The 19,020-nt window shown below is 43.3% G+C and overlaps 1 long non-coding RNA gene across 1 annotated transcript in view; it reads right to left on the bottom strand.

Annotated features, from left to right (window-relative positions):
* The window catches only part of LOC137210591 (uncharacterized), a 48,669-nt gene extending 33,337 nt beyond the window's left edge, over nucleotides 1–15,332 (bottom strand). The window contains exons 1-2 of the long non-coding RNA XR_010936625.1: nucleotides 14,722–15,332; nucleotides 11,069–11,190 (exon numbers count right to left, since the gene is read on the bottom strand). This is a non-coding gene — a long non-coding RNA (uncharacterized lncRNA). The remainder of the gene's footprint in view (nucleotides 1–11,068; nucleotides 11,191–14,721) is intronic.
* Between the last annotated feature and the right edge of the window lie 3,688 nt (nucleotides 15,333–19,020).

The following is a 19,020-nucleotide window of genomic DNA, read 5'->3' as shown; positions in this document are numbered from 1 at the left end:
ATCCAAACTCTTACTACGTGCTATTGGAAACTCGGCGGCCAAATTGATTTGGATAAACTGGTATTCCTCACTCTTCAAATACTGTATTCCAACTTAAGAACTGATATATTTGGATAGTTGAAGGATGGTCCACTCTCCTTGGAGGATACTGAATCATGGAGGTGACAGGGGTGTTTTGGGTTTTTATTTATTTTTATATTATATTTTATTTTTTGGCCACATGGCATGTGGGATCTTAGTTCCTCAACGAGGTATCAAACCCATGCCCCCTGCAGTGGAAGCGTGGAGTGTTAACCACCAGACCGCCGGGGAAGACCTTTGTTTTTTAACTAAGATGTACTGTGAATGGAATTTAGGAGACCGGTGCTGCAGGCGGCCACATCGATAGGTCTGACTTTGAGTCACAGCCAGGCAGGGCTTGCAAGACCCTGGGTCATCTAATGGCCCCGGACCAAACAAAATGCTGCTTTCGTGCTCCCGTCGAGAGCGAAGTTGCATCTTTCTTGAGAATTAAATTCTGATATGTGTATAAGGTGGAAATTTCATGTCATCAAAATTTCCTTTGAAAATCCCTTAGGAAAATACTATTTTGGAGGTTGACGTACCATCTCTTAGTAAGTCCATGGTAGTCAGGTTTTTATTCCATATGGGGGAAAAAATCACCATTTCATAACTGAACCTTCGTGAAGATATTGGGTTGCACTTTGAGGCTATGTGGTACCAGAAATTCATATCTTTAAATATTTGAATCAAACTCAGTGCAGCAACACATTTTATGAGAGGCCATGGGGAAGACAGATCCCCTGAGAAAAAGCCAATTCCAGTGTCCCCTTCTTATGCTCCCCCTGGCCAGACATGTTGAGTGGAATGAGAGTAGATTCCCCCTTGACTACTGAAGCGGAAGTCACGTGAGTGGGGTGGTGGTTGCCTAACTCTTTGTATATACTTGAAACAATTGAATTGTATACTTTAAATGGGTGAATTACATGGTGTGTAACACATCTCAGTAAAGCTGTTATCAAAACAGAAAAAGCAATAAAAAGCATATAGCCCTAGGCACTCGTTTCTAAAAAAATAAATTTCCAAAAGGTGAAACCAGTACCATTCCCAGACCCAGGTTCTTCTCCTGGGCCCTACACTTTAGAGATCCCTGTCTCTGGCTCTCCTATAGCTGTGCCCTCCCCACAGACGGAATGTCCATGGGGCTAAGAGAACACACCCACCAAGATTCCTCCCTGCCCCTTATAGTCTATGCTACTGGTACTAAGCGCCCTGGAATTCCTGCCCAAATGGTCCAATCTGCTTTCATGGCTCGTAGAGGCTCTTCACCTGTCCATCTCCCAATGGTGATGGCAGACTTTGTCACAGGTATACATACTCCTAATTTTGAGAGGGTAAACTAGGGGCTACTGTTTGCATTTCAGTGGGCATGCAGACAGAGCTTCGACATTCAGGTTGGGCTTTCCAGGCACATGCATAGGACTCCTCACAGCGCAGCACTGAAGTGGAGGTAAGAAAAGAAAAGGGTTAGCCTTGATTCAGGGGCCCTTTCTCTTATTCCTGGACCCTCATATGTTGGAACCTACCAGCCATGATGGAACAAAGATCAAAATCAGAATAAGCATCAACCTACCGTAATTTTTCCAATATAAGTACATTTCCTCTTTCTCAGAAATCCCCCAACAGTGATGGCTAATACGTATTAAATGTTAGGCTCTTTTTTCATGCATTTAACATGCATTATCTCACTTATTTCTTAACAATGAGGTGGGTGCTGTTATCACCCCAACTTCCCTAATGAGAACGCTGAAGGCTTGCAAGAGGTTAAGAAAATAGTTGAGTCAGAATTTTGTAACAGGACAATCTGACAAAATCCCACCGAGTCATACTGCCTCCCTAGGAATGCCTGGCTCATAGATAAGAGTGTGTGAGCAAGAAGCAGTCCTTTTTTTAGCTTCTAACAACTCTGAGAATGATACAAAAGGAAAAAAATATGTATATCTTCCAACAGAATAGTTGACCAAGTTCCTTTCATTTGAACAAGATCGGATAGCGCAGAACGCGCATGAGTATTGTAATACGAATCACATTTGCAGAAGACATTTTCATTTTTCTCTGCAGTATGAAGCAATGGGTTGCCAGTTACTCCTTCTAAGATTAATCTTTCTGCATCAGAGATATGGAGATTAATGGTTCAGGGCATGATGACTTATGCACACATGAATATGATTTTCTACATGTTACTAAAAAATTGGTTCACAAAGCATTGCTTCCCTCTGAAATCTCAGTGCCATAATTACTTGAAACTTATTGGTCTGTACGAGGGTGGTTTTCTCAAGGTTGCAAACAGGACCGCCACATTTACCAGCCCAAACTGGTTTTAGAAGAGCTGACTCAATTCCAGCATGGAAACAATTAAAAACAATTTATAATAAATGAATATTTGTGAGCATGTCCCATTATTAGGTGGCACCCCCATTCTACAGAGGGGGAAACTAAGTCTCAGAGAAGTTGCATAAATTGTCTAAAGTGGTAGGTAAGGATCAGAAATCAAATCGGTCCCCTCATGGCACGTGGCTTGCTAGAGTCTGGCATTTCTACAAGTACAAGGGACGGCCATTTTCACAGTTATGTGACTTTTGTATCAACCTAGAGAGTTGTATAAGAATAGGGCCATTTTGGCAGATGCTTCCCCAGCCTCAATTTCTCCATCTTCTCCTGGAAATAGCACCCAGATCTTGGTGCAGAGAGCAGCTCCTTCCTGGGCTGAGCTCCCCTCTCTGGAGGGAATGACTTCCACCTCATTTTCAGAGGGGGCTCTGATTGGCTTAAATAGTTTGGCTCATCTCACTCTGATCCACAAGGATCTTCAGGATGGGCATGGGACCAAGTTTTCCTGGTGAGACGTGAGGAGACATCTGCTGGGACTTCCAGGAAGGAAGTTTCCTTTTCCATCCACAGTAACAACTGGAAGAGACCAGTCTTCCTCCTTTGGGGCATGCAGTGTATGAAGGAGAGGCCTGAAAACTCGGCTGTCATTCTTGCTACCACAGGAGAGGCAACCAGGGGAAGCGGGGGAGGGAAGGGGAGCTGACACAGAGAAGAGGGCAAAGTGGAGGAATAGCAGAGAAATGGAGACACAGCCATGATAGTGTGACTTTTAGATCATCTCACACCTTGACGTGTCAGTTTTGCTTAATTTTGATTGAGCTGATATAGTAGAGACTAGCTTCCCTTTGTAAATGAGAAACTGAGGCTCAGAGAGGTTGAATAACTTCTCAGGTCCCCATAGCTAGAAAGAGCTGTGTCTAGGACTGAAATACATGTTCCTTTACCTCAAGTCTACAACTTCTTCAGTGTTTTAAAAGATGTTTTCCCCAAACTTGGGTCAAGCTATACTTTTTCCTCTTTACCCGGGAAAAATAAGCAGACACCCACTCCATAGAAGATTTACAGAGAAAAGGCCAGAAGACACTGAAAAGAACAATAAAGCCATTGTAACTGAAAGAGCTGTACCAAAGCCAACAGAACCAACAGAATTGGAAATAGCCAATCCTGGGCATTCAGAACAAGTTCTATTAAAAAATGTTGATTGATTTATTAGAAACCAGGGAGGCCATTTTAAGTTTTTATAATTAGTAGGGACCTCAAAATAGTCCCATTAGAGATGCAAGAGATATGGGAACATATGTATATGTATAACTGATTCACTTTATTATAAAGCAGAAACTAACAAACCATTGTAAAGCAATTATACTCCAATAAAGATGTTAAAAAAAAATAGTCCCATTAAGATGCCAAAATGATGAACCTAGGGGCAGGACAGGAGTAAAGACACAGACGTAGAGAATGGACTTGAGGATACGGGGAGGGGGAAGGGTAAGCTGGGATGAAGTGAGAGAATGGCATGGACATATATACACTAGCAAATGTAAAATGGATAGCTAGTGGGAAGCAGCCACATAGCACAGGGAGATCAGGTTGGTGCCTTTTGTCCACCTAGAGGGGTGGGATAGGGAGGGTGGGAAGGAGACGCAAGAGGGAGGGGATATGAGGATATATGTGTACGTATAGCTGATTCACTTTGTTATACAGCAGAAACTAACAAAATGTTGTAAAGTGATTATACTCGAATAAAGATGTTAAAAAAAAAAGATGCCAAAATCCATGGAACAAATAAGAAATGTAAAAATAAATTAAAGCATAAAATACTAACTTTAGAAAAGACCTTAGACATCATTTTATCCTACCTCCCACTAAACTAATGGAGAATTCCTTTTACTACATTCCTTTTACTACATTCCAGATGGTCATCCTACCTCTGTTTGAATACCTCCATTGATAGAGAGCTCACTATTTCATGAGGCAACCAATCTGGTTTTAAATTACAGTGTACTCTGATTTAATTAATGAAAAAATCAAAAATACAGATAGACAAAGCCAGTAAGGTTGCAGGATAGTTTATATTCTTTTAAGTTATTTATTATATTTTAACTTTTTGTTTCTTAGCATTTCCTGTTATCTTATCAATCTTCCCTTGATTTGGCAAGCAGCTTGTGTGTTCTGTGTTTTCTGCCTTGGAAGAGGGATGGCCAAGCCGAGAACTAAGGAAAGTCAGGGCATAAGTAAAAGATTTAACGATTTAGATGTAAAGCCAGACTATCCCACCTTCAGAACAAAACAACATCAGCAACAAAGACAAAATTCTCCAGACTGGAGAAGGTAAGAAATTCACAGGAGAAGCACAGAGAGCTTAGACAGAGGGGGTGTTGCATCCCACCCTCCACCTTAGGTCAAGCTCAGAGTCAGAGGAGACAGCAGAAATTCCAGACAGGATTGCAGAAGTCAAGAGCCCTCTCTCCTTCTCTGAGGAGAGTCTGTGAAAGGGGAAAATACCCCAGAGTAGAAACAGCCACGTGGGTTGTCTAGAGAAATAGCTCTGCTATGGTCCCACAGGTTTCCCCATAGCACAGTATGGTAAGGGGTGGAGGGAGGTTTCCCACGCACAGAGAGAGATGCTGCCCAGAGCTCTTGCCAGTGGAAGGAGGAAGATTCCGTGGTGACCCCTGTGGGCTCATGACATAAGACCACATAGAAGTGGCAACATCTCACTGAGCAGATGGAGCTGAATAATGACCAAGGGTCAGGCTCCCCGTACCCCTCTGCCAATTTTATGGGCTATATAGTACCCTTGAAATGAAACACCATCCCGCGATACCGGTCGTTTGTCTTTTTTTTTTGGCTTCTCAAAACCAAACCCCCATCTGGGTTTTGGTGAACACTTCCTTAACGGGAAGTGTTCCCTCTCTCTACCACCCCCTCCCCTGCTAGAGTGAGGGCACGTGACCTATGGTCACTAATTGAATGCTTCTACCCAAAAGTTTGACTCTTGAGTGAGTGAAGCAAAGACAAAGGGATGATGAGACCAGCCACAGGATGGTTCTGTTTGTTACTGGCTGTAGCTACATCCTGGCCAGTTTTCCTGCTGCCTAGCCTTGCTTGGCAGGGCTGACAATTTTCCAAACCCGTGAGCTACCCAATACCTTCCAATGAACTTTGTTATGAAAGTTAGTCAGACTCTTTCTGTTCTTGCAGTTTCCCAGTACAGAGATTTATACCGAGGAGTATGCAGCAGCAGGCTCTTCAAATCAGAAGGGCTTTAAGGTAGAAATCTGGGATTGATTTTATTGCCTCAGTGGGGAGTTGATGACCATGATCATCTTTTTAGGATTCAGAGATAGGAACCTGGAAGCCCATGGTTCATGGAGGCAAAACATCTTAATTATCACCTGTGGTCATTTGTACAAAGGGCTCATGAGAAGCAAGGTTTCAAGACCACTGTCCCAGGACAGTATACAAGACAGGAGGAGTTCAAGGACTGCAGGATAGAGTGGCTGCTTCTGCTGGCCGTGGTTAGTTTATTAAAAGAGAACAAGTTTAAATACCCCAAAGTCTCCAGTTAAAACATTTATTAACACGCAGCAACCTACTATGGCAGTGCTATTGATAAATGAATGTCCAACCTCTAAAAGCCACATAGCTGAGAGACTGGAAAACAAATTCAAAATGGGACCTGAGGTTTGTCGAATTACATCATCAAGTTCTCAGCCTTGTCTTGCCTCTCAGGAGATAGTTAAGGCATGGATAGGATAAGACTTGGAATGAGGGTATATGAACAGCTCAGAGAACTCACTGACTCTCCCGTGCTAGCCAAAGCAGCCCTTCTCCTTTGACTGCTGATTCTTTTTCATTTTTGCTCAAAGATACTAGAACTCCCTTACCCCAAAGAGTTACACTGATGGAAGGACTATATTTATGAACCGCCTTACAGCAACCCTCCCTTGTCCTGAGGATCAGAGTTTGAATACCCACGGGGAAGGTGGGGAGTAAAAAGTTAAACCTGCAAGTAGAAGGCGTATAACAAGTAACTGGCCAAACTTTGCTAATTTACACCTTCAAGGATCTGGGGAATATGTGTGGGAATGAATTCTGTAGGCTCTTGACTAAGGACAGAAGAACATAATTTTAGACCAAATTGAAGTCATTGACGTGGATGCACTTAGCAGAGACTCCAGATTTTGCAGCAAGTTCGAACAGCTGGGAGTAGATACCGTTGTTTGTTCAGTTGGTTGACAGAAATCTGGACTCAATGGTGGCCAACACTAAACAGAGTTGAGATGTCATAAATTCCTTGATATCATGTAAAGGAAAGAATCCAAAGACTTTGAGAGATAGAAATGCTGGAGTGAATTTATCATGTGCAACTTATCCTTTCACTCCCTAACTATGTCTCCCAGGAGAGCACAGAGGACATCCCCTTTGCCAAAGTCTTGAGAAATACCTCAACGAGGGGAACACCAGCGTCTTCGCTGTAGCCACTGCTATCTGGAGGCTGGGGCTACTGATGGGAGCCACAGTTCGCATGGGGTCCCAGGATTCAGCAGGGGTGGAAGGAAGCTAGGGCAGCAGAGGCTGTGTAGTAGCTTTTCAATAGCAGAGGTGGAAGCTGAAGGGAGAATCCTTCCTGTCCCCTCCCTGGGGATATGTGACTTTAATGAAGCCAATGAGATTTGGCTCTGAATCTTTTATCAGACGTTTCTTGTGCAAATATTTTCTCCCAGTCTGTGCCCTGCTTTCTCATTCTTTTGACATTGTCTTTTGCAGAGCAGAAGCTTTTCATTTTAATGAAGTCCAGCATATCAATTATTTCTTTCACGGATCGTGCTTTTGATGTTATATCTAAAATGTCATCACCGATGCCAAGGTCATCTAGGTTTTCTCCTACGTTATCTTCTAGAAGTTTTACAGTTTTGCGTTTTACATTTAGGTTTATGATTCACTTTGTGTTCATTTTTGTGAAGTGTGAAAGGTCTGTGTAGAGATTCACTTTTTTTGCCTGTGGATATCCGGCTGTTCCAACACCATTTGCTGAAAAAACAATCTTTGCTCCATTGTATTGCCTTTGCTCCTTTGTCAAAGGTCAGTTGACTACATTTATGTGGGTCTATGTCTAGGCTCTCTTTTCTGTTCCATTGATCTATTTGTTTGTTCTTTCACCAATATCACACTGTCTCGATTACTGTAACTTTATAGGAAGTCTTGAAGTCCAGTGGTATCAATCCTTCAACTTTGTTCTTCTCCTTCAATACACAGAGCTCAAAATCTCAAGCAAGCAAAACAAAAATGACAGATGGTGAGAATGTATTGGGGGACCTTAGCATAAACACCCAACTATTCAACCCCACTTAATGTGACTTTTGATATTTCACAAAGCTCAATATGATCAAACCCTTATTTAGCCCTCCAGTTTCATCTTGTTCTGCTCCCTACCCATCCACTAGGCTTCCAACACATTGACCTTGTTCAAGTTCCTTAAACTTATCTAGATTTCCCTCTCCTCACAGCTTTCACACACAGTGTTTCCTCTGCTTAAAATAATCTTCCAGGGTTTCCCTGGTGGCGCAGTTGTTGAGAGTCCGCCTGCCAATGCAGGGGACATGGGTTCGTGCTCCGGTCCGGGAAGATCCCACATGCCGCGGAGCGGCTGGACCCGTGAGCCATGGCCGCTGAGCCTGCGCGTCCGGAGCCTGTGCTCCGCAACGGGAGAGGCCACAACAGTGAGAGGCCCGCGTACCGAAAAAAAAAAAAAAAAAAAAAGTCTTCCAGCTCTGGCCTGGCTAACCCCACTCATCCTTCAGGTTTCAGGTAAATTAGCCCTTTATTATTAGGTCTTTCCTATATTACACTCTTCTTTTTATTTTCCTCTATAGCTCTTATTAGAATGTTAGTTACATTTTAGTTTGTGTATATTTTCTGTGATGTCTCTCTGTTCATGATCCTCTAGGTTTCATGAGGGGAGGGGTCATTTCTGCTTCGTTCCTTGCTGTGTTTACAGCTAACTTCTGGACAGTGGACCCAACAGAGAGATGGTGCTCAAAAATTATTTGCTAAATGGATGCTGTATGCTGTTCTGATGATTTTTCCTCACTTGTATAATGGGAAGATCTTTTCACGTCAATAAACACCAATCTACAAGGTCATTTGCAATGGCACCATAGTATTCTACAATAAGGATGGTGATGATGATGATGATAATAGCGATCTTTATTTGATCACTACTATCTGCCAGACACTGTTGTAAGGGCTGCACATATTTTAACTCCTTTAACCTTCCCCAAATCCTATGGTAGACATTTGTATTATTCCTATTTTACAAATGTGGAAACTGAGGCACAGAATATTTAAGTAACCTTCCTCAGCATCTCATAGTATCCTGTGCAGCCTGGATTTGAACCCAAGCATTTTGACTCCAGACCCCCCTGTGCTCTTAATCTTTTTTTTTTTTTTTTTTTTTTGTCGCACCGCACAGCATGTGGGATCTTAGTTTCCTGACCAGGGATAGAAACCGTGCTCCCTGCAGTGGAAGCCCAGAGTCTTAACCTCTGGTCCCCTTGTGCTCTTAATCTTGATGGTATATTGCACAGAAAATTCTATTTCATTTTACCAAAGCCTTTACTGTGGTCCATTTAAGTTGTTTCAAACTTTGGGTCATTGAAAATACTAGAATTAATTCCCACTATCTTTGTACAATTATCCAATCATACTTGAAAATATTTTGCCAAATTCCCCACCAGACTGAACATTTTTCCATCGGCAGAGTAAGAATGCTCTTGCCCACATCCTTTGATCTTTTTAGAAACTTAATGGGAGAAATAAGTCTACCCAGTTCAGCAAATAAAAACACAGGATGACCATTTAAATTTGAATTTCAGGTAAATAACAAATACATTTTTAGTATAAGTATGTCCCAGGAAATACTTGAGACACATGCTACTTAGTATAAGCATATCCCATGTAACATTTGGGACATACTTACAGTAAAAAAGTATTCATTGCTTATCTGAAACTGAAATTTGACTACAAATTCCAGTTTAACTGGGTGACCTGTGGCACACGTATTTATGAAGCAATAGCTAACTGCTGGATACTTTGACAGTAAAAAGGAACATATAGTTCTTGATATCAGCTAGTGCACTGTCCAGTGAGGGAGAAACACATAGTTAAATCTAACACAAGGTAGGGAAGGCAGTGACAGAGACAGGGGTGTCCACGAGGGACATTTAATACCAGACAGGGGAGGTAGAGAAGTAGTCCTAAGAGACTCTTAAAGGATGAATAGAATTTAGTTGCCCTCAGAGGGGGTGGAGTATTTCAGGCAAACGGGAGTGTACAGTCAAAAGCAAAAAGCAGTCTGGCTATGTCGGTGACCACAAGCAATTGATGTGGCTGTAGACCAAGAGGGAAGTAGGGCATGAGGAGAAATGAGCTTGGGGATTGAGGTAGGAGCTGAATCATGAATGTGGCTCGTCATATAAGCCACGTTACTGAATAGAGCAAGATTTGAAGCAGGACAATGATGGGGACATCCTCTCTGCTGTCCAGATAAGCTGCCATTGTTCTGAAGTCCCATTTCTGGTCCTAGCTCCTCCAGGAACCAGCTGCTACCTGATGGCCTGGGGGCCTCTCCTCGGGGCTTCTCTGGGAACAAACATTGACCACATTGTGTCATAAATGCCTGTTCGCTGTCTTCACCCAAGGGACTTCCTGAGGGTAGGAATCATTTCTTTGGCACTCTGTACTGCAGCTTCCAATTACCCATTGCTTTTCCTGAATCCTAAATATTTGCACCAGTGGGTATTGCATCCATGATCTCCCACTGGACCATATTCTCTCTGCTTCGAGATTGTACTCGACCTCCAGATGGACTTCCAGGCCCTAACCATACTGTCAGGAGCTTCCTTAGTGCTGAGAGCCCTCAGTTAATCCCAAGGCCTGGAAATGAACTTCCTTTTCCAGATCGTTATCACGGTCCCCCACCAGTCTTCCAGCAGCTGGATGACTTCCGCTTTAGAAAACTTCCAATGAGAATGACTTCTGTCAATGACTTCCTGCAGCAGAGTCTCAGGTAGCAGACAGTGTCCTCTGGTCACCCCAAGGCTACGCTCTTTGGGATGTCCCATGGCCAGAACTTCGGCTCTCTATTATCCCCTCATCTTCCTTCCAGAGGTTTCTCCTCTCGCAGACCGTAAGGTTTCTCAATTTCTTGGGGGGTACTGTTCTGTCATTCCCATGTGACAGGTATATATTGGTCCATATGCTTGTATGCTGACCTTGTTATGGCCCCCACCCCCAGCAAGGATAACCCTGCTCTAGTTTCGTTCCTCAGCAGATCCAAGCCCTACATGGCACTTGAGTGGGTCCCACACTCAGTGCCCTGCTTGCCTCCTGGATAGCTCTGGCAGTGACATCCTGCCTTGGCTTCTGTGTCTCTCCAAGGTTGTGAGTGTCTATGGTTTAATTACAAGAACTTTGAGTCTGAAAAGCCTGGCTTGGAATCCCAGCCTGGTTGACTCTCATTTTATTATTTAATTTAACCTGCTCAAGAATCCCGTGATGACTGTGTTATTATCTTTTGTAGACAGGCAAAAGCATAAGAAAACCAAAAAACCTGTGGGCACAGAAATGTTAAATAATTTTCTCAAGATTACCAATCTAGCGAGTGGGGTACCTGGGATTCAAACTTGGCTTCTGTGATGTCAAAACTCACGTTCTGCCTGTTGCGTGGTCTCCAGGCAATGCACGGGCTCAGGGCAAGTCACTTCAGTTTTATGAGTTCCAACTTTCCTCTGTCTAAAACAGAGTTAATAATAGGTTAATAAGAGCCACCTCTCAAGATGGTTGTAGAGATTAAATGGAATTATGTAAATTAGGCACCTAGCCCAGAGCCTGACAACAAATGTGCAAGAAATATTTCCTTCCCGCCTTGCTATGTCCATCCGGGTAGATTTTCCCATTGTCTTAGCAAGGGGCAGCTCTGAGGAAATAGCAGTTGTGTCAGCCGCGCCAACCTGGGAGGAGCTGCTTTGCAGAAGCGCAGGTGCGTGAAAGCTCTTTTCCCCAGTTATCAGGATGAAATGGGCAGAGTCAGAACAGGCGCCCAGGAAACACCTCCTCACAGATCAGGAAGCATCTCATCCAGCAGGATGGCCTGAGACCTCCCCTGGGACCTGCCCCCGGCACCTGGGAAGCCAAGTATCTACCATCCTGTGACATCCCAAAAGAAGGTATCAGCCAACGGGCTCAGTAAGTATTTGGGAGAAATACTCTCTTGGATAAAGCTACTTTTTGGTACTTATCCCCCCACCCCATCTGAGCATGTCCATGGCCCTGCTCTGAGTTACGAGGACATAAATTTCCATCACAAATTTATTGCCATCATTTATCAACTCCTGTTGCTCAATGGACAAGTAGTTAATTTTAAAATGAAGTGGGGCTGTTTTCATTAATACCCTTGCACGAACTACCCATCAAAACACTCAGAGACAATTAATACCATGTTGCTGAATACTGAGTAGATAAATATCTCCAGTCTTGGCTTGTCTCTGGGAGATAGAAGACATTAGACTCATCCTCTGTTGTAATAATATTCTCTCATTCTCTTCCTCTCCATAGCATCAGAAACATTTACATCTAAGAATGAGATTCAATAGCCATACCAGCCCATAACATGAATTTAAAGGGCTGTTGGTTCACAACATCTAAGTAATGCCTTCAGGATATAGTGGTAATGACAATAGACCTAAAAAGAAGATGGAACATATCTGAGGACGATGCATCTCCAATACCAGAGCCTTCTGGCCTTGAAGGCTTTCTGGAAGGCAAATGCCTTGCCTCTGATGGGGGCTGAAGTCCAGGCTGGTTAGCAGTCTGAGCAGTGGGTGGAAGTTGGAGCCCACATTCCCACAGGCTCAAAACCTCCATAGAAAGAATAGTCTAGATTTTGACAACTCTGGAGCCACATCAGGGCTTCATGGCTTGTGGTCGTTTGTTATTTTACTAAGGCATGATTTTACACCTCACATTGAGGCTGCTGTCAGAGTGATTTTCTCACTTTGGAGGAAGCCTAGTAACCCTCCCTGCCCCCAGCACCGCATCCAACCGTCTTTGTCCTTAACCATTCACTTGCAGGCCTACTGTGTGCCAAATGCTGTCTTAGGCCCCGGGGACGCAGCACAGGATCTCGACCTTCAGGGAGCGTGTTCACATCAGCTTTATTATTTTCTACCTGCCAGCATCATTTACACAACTCTTAAGAGGTAATAAAAAATTCGTTTCTTTGTGGAAAATAGCCCTGAAAAGAAATCCAGGTGGTGCATTAAAAAAAATTTGGGGGGGCTTCCCTGGTGGCGCAGTGGTTGAGAGTCCGCCCGCCGATGCAAGGGACACGGGTTCGTGCCCCAGTCTGGGAAGATCCCACATGCCGCGGAGCGGCTTGGCCCGTGAGCCATGGCCGCTGAGCCTGCGCGTCCGGAGCCCGTGCTCCGCGACAGGAGAGGCCACAGCAGTGAGAGGCCCGCACGCTGAAAAAAAAAAAATGGTTGTTGTTTTTCCCCCCATCTTGCTTAAATAATACATTCACTGTGGCAAAAATTAGAAACTATAGGTAAGAAAAAGAGAATAATTAACCCCCTGAATCCCGCCATCCAGAGATCACCACAGTTAAGCTCCGCCTCCTGCGCACATGGACTCTCGTTTCTTTTTTATATATATCCATCGCTTTTTTAAAAAATATGATCATTCTTTGTGTGATTGCCCCTCATCCCATCTTAATAAACACACTTCTATAACTAATGGCTGCATACACTCTCAAGGTTACATTTTTTGCTGTTGTTGCGTTACGCGGGCCTCTCACTGTTGTGGCCTCTCCCGTTGCGGAGCACAGGCTCCGGACGCACAGGCTCAGCGGCCATGGCTCACAGGACCAGCCGCTCCGCGACATGTGGGATCTTCCCGGACCGGGGCACGAACCCGTGTCCTCTGCATCGGCAGGCGGACTCTCAACCACTGCGCCACCAGGGAAGCCCTCAAGGTTACATTTTAAGAGCATACACCAGATTGCTTACCTAGCCCTCCATGTTTGGATACTGAGGTTGTTTTCTGTCCTTTTAAAATGATAAACAACACTGTAGTTTCTTTTGTCTACCCATTAGTATTACTAGACCCTGGTGCACATCCCTAATTATTTCCTGAAGATGAATGCGTTGAAGTGGAATTTCTAGGTCAATTCACATGCACATTTTTGAAGTTCTTGACATATGTGGCCAAACTGTCCACAAAATGGCTCCAGTTTAAGCTCCCAGACATTTGCTTCCTCTGTCATGTGAAGACTCACCAGCTTCTCACAGTCAGATTATAGAGACACAGATTGCACCTGCTCCACCCTCTTGCTTCCCTCTGTTTACTGGGGCAGATCCTCCCTCCTCCTGCCCAGGGCTCCCTTTCCCCTGAGCTCTACATCCCAGCCCTCCCCTGGCCTCAGCACTTTTCCTCTACCAACTGTCCTTTCTTCTTCTGTGAGCTCTTTCCACATGAAAAATGTTGTCACTTGCATAGTAAAAGAAAAACATTTCCTTGAACTCTGCTACCACTGAATTGTGCTCACCCACATTCCTATGTTGAAGACTCAACCCTCAGTACCTGACTGCATATGCAGATGAGGCCTTTGAAGAGGTGACTGAGTTAGCACAAGGCCTTTGAGGTGGACCATAAGCCAGTGTGACAGGTGTCCTTCTAAGAAGAGAAAATTTGAATGCACAATGAGATGTGTGTGTGCAGAGGGAAGGCCACGCGAGGATCCGGTGAGAAGGCGGCCAGGAGAGAGGCGTCCAAAGAAACAAAACCTGCTGACACCTTGATCTTGGACTTCCAGCCTCCAGAACTATGAGAAAATAAATTTCCATTGTTTAAGTCCCCCAGACTGCGGTGTTTGTTAAAGGCAGCCAGAGCAAAGCCATGCAACCTCCTTACAGAAAACCTTTTCTACAGCTGTCCTTAAACAAACTTACCCTTCATTCTCTTGCTCTATCTCGCCATACAGCCCATGGCAATCTGGCTTCTGCCCGCACTTCAAGAGACAGCTGCCACCAAGGTTACACACAACCTCCACAGTACCAACCCAGCCCACGCCCTGCCTAGCACAGACAGGCACTGGGCTGGTGTAGAAGGAGTTGCTGTTGTAATCACTTGAGTAAGAGGTGCAGCTCAGTCTGGCAAATTAGAGAACAGGGTAATAAATATGCCCATATTAGTTCTCCACAAAATGCATATTGGCATTTTTCAAGACATAGGTGGAAGAGACATACATACACACAATAGACTTACTTGGAAAATAGAATAGCTGTGCCCACTATAGACTCTTTGGAAGATACCTTGATCAATTTCTTCCAGGTCCTTTTTTTTTTTCTTTTCTCTATGCAGAGGTTGTTTGATTGCTATAGTCTGCGACATATTCTTGGTAGGCTTATTTTTATCCATCCTTCTCCTGTTTAGGGAACATTATAACTGTGCCTCCTCCAGCTATATTCAGGTTATTTAAAAGGAGGATGTAGCTCACTGATCTTCCTGATTCTCCCTTCAGTTTCAAAAAGTCAGGTTTGGGGCTGTTTCTGGTGGTGCCGTGGCCTCCATGAGGATTAAAAGTAAGTAGGTTAAGAAGCAGCCCCCTGGACTGGGAACCTGGTGTGTCCCCGCCACCGCCGCCCCCAGATGTCCAGGTGTGTAACCGAAGGCTCTTCAGGGGCTGGCAATGATGCCAAATGCCACTGAGAAAGAAGGGTGAGTCAGGCAACGGCTCTTGCAGCAAGCACCTGGCATGCGCAAGGGCTTTGGTTGCAGTGGGGCTGTTTCTGTCATCGGCTGAATGGCTGTTTTCCTCTGGAAGGAGGGACTTTAAGGTATCTTTCGCAGATCCAGAGAGACACAGCTCTGGGCATTTGAAAGCAGACTTATGGTCTCCGGCACCAAGACTGTCTGACTTGCTGCAGCAGATGAAGCTCTGATAACGAAAGAGGCGGGAATTTCCATCATACTTTAGGGCATGGGTTATTCATACCACATCCCCTTGGGCACGCAGGGCCAGTGCAGGAGGGTGGGTGGTAGGAGGCGTAGGGATTATCCTAACCAGTCCATCAACAAAACTTCCAGAGAATCAGACCCTAGAAGGAAGAGGCAGTCTGGACCCAGATGGCGCCAACCTCCTCTTCTCTGAAGCCCAACATCACTCCTTCCTCTGAGGCTTCCCAGGTGGCTCCTTAGAGGCCCAGCTCTCCCTTTTCCAGCACATCCTGCCCACTTTCCAGGCTCACCTGCTCTTCCATGGTGTCTGGAGCCTGACCAAATTCCTCCCTTGGCTTCCTGCCAGTTGACAGCCTATAGTTCAACAGCTTGTTTGTGCGGTATCTTTTCTGTAGCCAGCACTGAGGACCCAGAAATGTTTCCCATTATGTATCATTAATACATAAAGTGGAAAAATGCCAATATTAATGGGGGGAGAAGAAACACAGAGTACTGTGGGGTTCAAGGCCGCAAAGACAGTCTTTAAACCCAACAAATATGCCAGATTCTCAAATTTCAATCTCTAGCCTACCTTTTTTTATCCTGTGCTTCAAACATTTAACAACCTACCTCCTTCTTGACATCAATGTGTCACATGCATATATGGCTTAAAATTGAGCTCTTGGGCTTCCCTGGTGGCGCAGTGGTTGAGAGTCCGCCTGCCGATGCAGGGGACGCGGGTTCGTGCCCCGGTCCGGGAAGATCCCACGTGCCGCGGAGAGGCTAGGCCTGTGAGCCATGGCTGCTGCGCCTGCGCGTCCGGAGCCTGTGCTCCGCAACAGGGGAGGCCACAACAGTGAGAGGCCCGCGTACCGCAAAAAAAAAAAAAAAAAAAAAATTGAGCTCTTAATCTTTCACACACCCTGAACTAGCGCCGACACTGGTACTGGCATCGAGGCCCCCGATGCCCACCAGCAGGCTACCTGAGATTCATTAGGTGCTGCCACTTTGTCCTCAGTTTCTGCTGTCTTTCTAGAACCTGAGGATTTCTCTTTCTTCCTTGCAAGCTCAGCCGTACAATGAACTTTTAAAAATTGCATATTGTCCAGTATCTTTAGTTGTAAGGTAATTTAATTGTAAAGTAAGTTGTAATTTCAAGGTAGCCTGGTCTGCCTGAAATGCCTTCATTATGGTAATTTTTTTAAATTGTGAAATATAACACAAATACAGTTAAGTGCACAAAATAAAAATCTATAGTTCAATGATTTATCATAAACAAACCTTCTCCTTTATTCTGTTGATATGATGAATTACTTTTATTTTTGAATGCTAAGTTAACCTTGCATTACTGAAATAAAATTAAACCCATTGTGTTATAGGTCCTTTTACTATAAAGCTGGATTCAGTGTTAACATTTTGTTTAGGAATTTTGCATCTATATTCGTGAATGAGATTGGCCTGTAATTTTTCTTTCCCTTAATATCCTTTTCACACTTTGGTATCAAGGTAAAATAGAGGGGTCTCTCTTTTTCTCTTCTCTAAAAGAATTATGAACTATTAACCTCATTTCTTCCTTTTAAGTGTTTGGTAGAAGTCACTGTTGGGAGATTTAGGTCCTGGAGTTTTCTTCTTGGTAGGTAGGTTTTAAATTTCTTTCATCTTCATAAGACAGTTTAGATTTTCTATTTTATCTAGTGTCAGGATTATAAAGAAATTTGTCCAATTATCCATTTGGCCCATACTTTCTAGTTTGTTGGGATAAAACTATTTCACAAACTTCTCTTACTATATTATTTTAATAATTACCTTATCTATAGTTATGTCCCCCTTTTCATTCCTGACATTGCTTATTTGTGCATTTAAACTCCTCTTTTATGGGTCATTTTCCTCAGAATATTCACTCTTATTGTTTGTTTCAAAGTACCAATTTATGGCCTTGCTGACCTCTGTTGTATGTTTGCTTCGTCTTTCAATTTGTTTCCTATTTATCTTTCCCTTCTTTCCACTTTCTTTGGGCATAATTTAGTGATCTTTTAAAAAATTATTGGGACTTCCCTGGCAGTCCAGTGGTTAAGACACCATGCTTCCACTTAATGGGGCACAGATTCCATCTCTGGTCAGGGAACAAAGATCCTGCATGCCGTGTGGTGAGGCCAAAAAATAAATACATAAGTAAATAAAATAAAATTAAAAACTAAAAAACAAATAATTCTTGAGTTGGATCCTTAGTGCATTGACTTCATCCTTTTTTATTTGCTAAGATATGCATCCAAAGGTATAAAATGTTATATAAGTATGATTTAGCTAAATCTCTTACATTTTAAGAAGTGCATTTTTATTTACATGTAGTAAAATTTACTGTTCTTTGTTGATGAAGTGCCTGTTCAAATCTTTGGCCTATTTCTAGTTGGATTGTTTTATTACTGTTTGAAAGTTCTTTATATATACTGGACACAAGTTCCTTATTAGACTATATGCTTTGAAAATATTTCCCCCAGTCTGTGGCTTTTCTTTTCTTTCTCTTAACAGTACATTTTGACAAGCAAAAGATTTTAATTTTAAAGAAGACTAATATATTACTTTTTAATGTATTACACTTTTGCTGTTGTATCTAAGAACTCTTGCAAAATTCAAAATCTTTTTTTTTCTAGAGGTTTTATAAATTTACATTATACATTTAGTGTTTTTTTTTTTTTTTTTTTTTTGCAGTACGCGGGCCTCTCACTGTTGTGGCCTCTCCCGCTGCGGAGCACAGGCTCCAGACGCGCAGGCTCAGCGGCCATGGCTCATGGGCCCAGCCGCTCCGCAGCATGTGGGATCTTCCCGGACCGGGGCATGAACCCGTGTCCCCTGCATCAGCAGGCGGACTCTCAACCACTGCGCCACCAGGGAAGCCCTATACATTTAGTTTTATGCTTCAGTCTCAGTTAAATTTTGTACAAAGTGTGAAGTATACATCGAGGTTCTCCCTCCTCCCCTTTTTTTTTTGCATGTGGATGTCCAATTTTCTAGCACCATATGTTGAAATAAACTATACTTTCTTCATTGGGTTGCCTTTGCCTTTGTCAAGAATCAGTTCACTACATTCATGTGAATCTACTTCTGGACTCTGTTCGGGTCCATTGATCTATGTATCTATTCTTTTGCCAATACTGTGCTGTCTTGATTACTGCAGCTTTATAGTAAGTTTTGAAATCAGTGTGAAACCTTCTATTTGGTCCTCCCTCTCTTTCAGAATTGTTTTGCCTATTCTAGTCATTTTGCCTTCCCATAAAACATTTGAAATCAGACTGTTGATATCTACCAAAAAATTGTGCTGGGATTTTTATTGAGGTTGCACTGACTCTACAGATCAATTCGGAGAGAATTGACATTTTAACACTATGAGTCTCCCAAGCCAAGAACGTGGTGAATTCATTTACTTAGGTCTTATCTAATTTCTTTCACCAGTGTTTTATAGTTTTCAGCATACAGATCCTGAACATATATTATGAGATTTGTACCTAAGTACTTTGCAGGGAATGCTGTTGTAAATGATGCTTTTAAAACTGAATGCTAATTGTTCATTACTATTATATAAAAATATAATTGACGGCTTCCCTGGTGGCTCAGTGGTTGAGAGTCCGC

The sequence above is a fragment of the Pseudorca crassidens genome, chromosome 2, assembly GCF_039906515.1.
Source record: "Pseudorca crassidens isolate mPseCra1 chromosome 2, mPseCra1.hap1, whole genome shotgun sequence".
Lineage (NCBI taxonomy): Eukaryota > Metazoa > Chordata > Mammalia > Artiodactyla > Delphinidae > Pseudorca > Pseudorca crassidens.
Note: the sequence above shows the minus strand (reverse complement) of the source record. Positions and strands in the feature narration are given on the sequence as shown.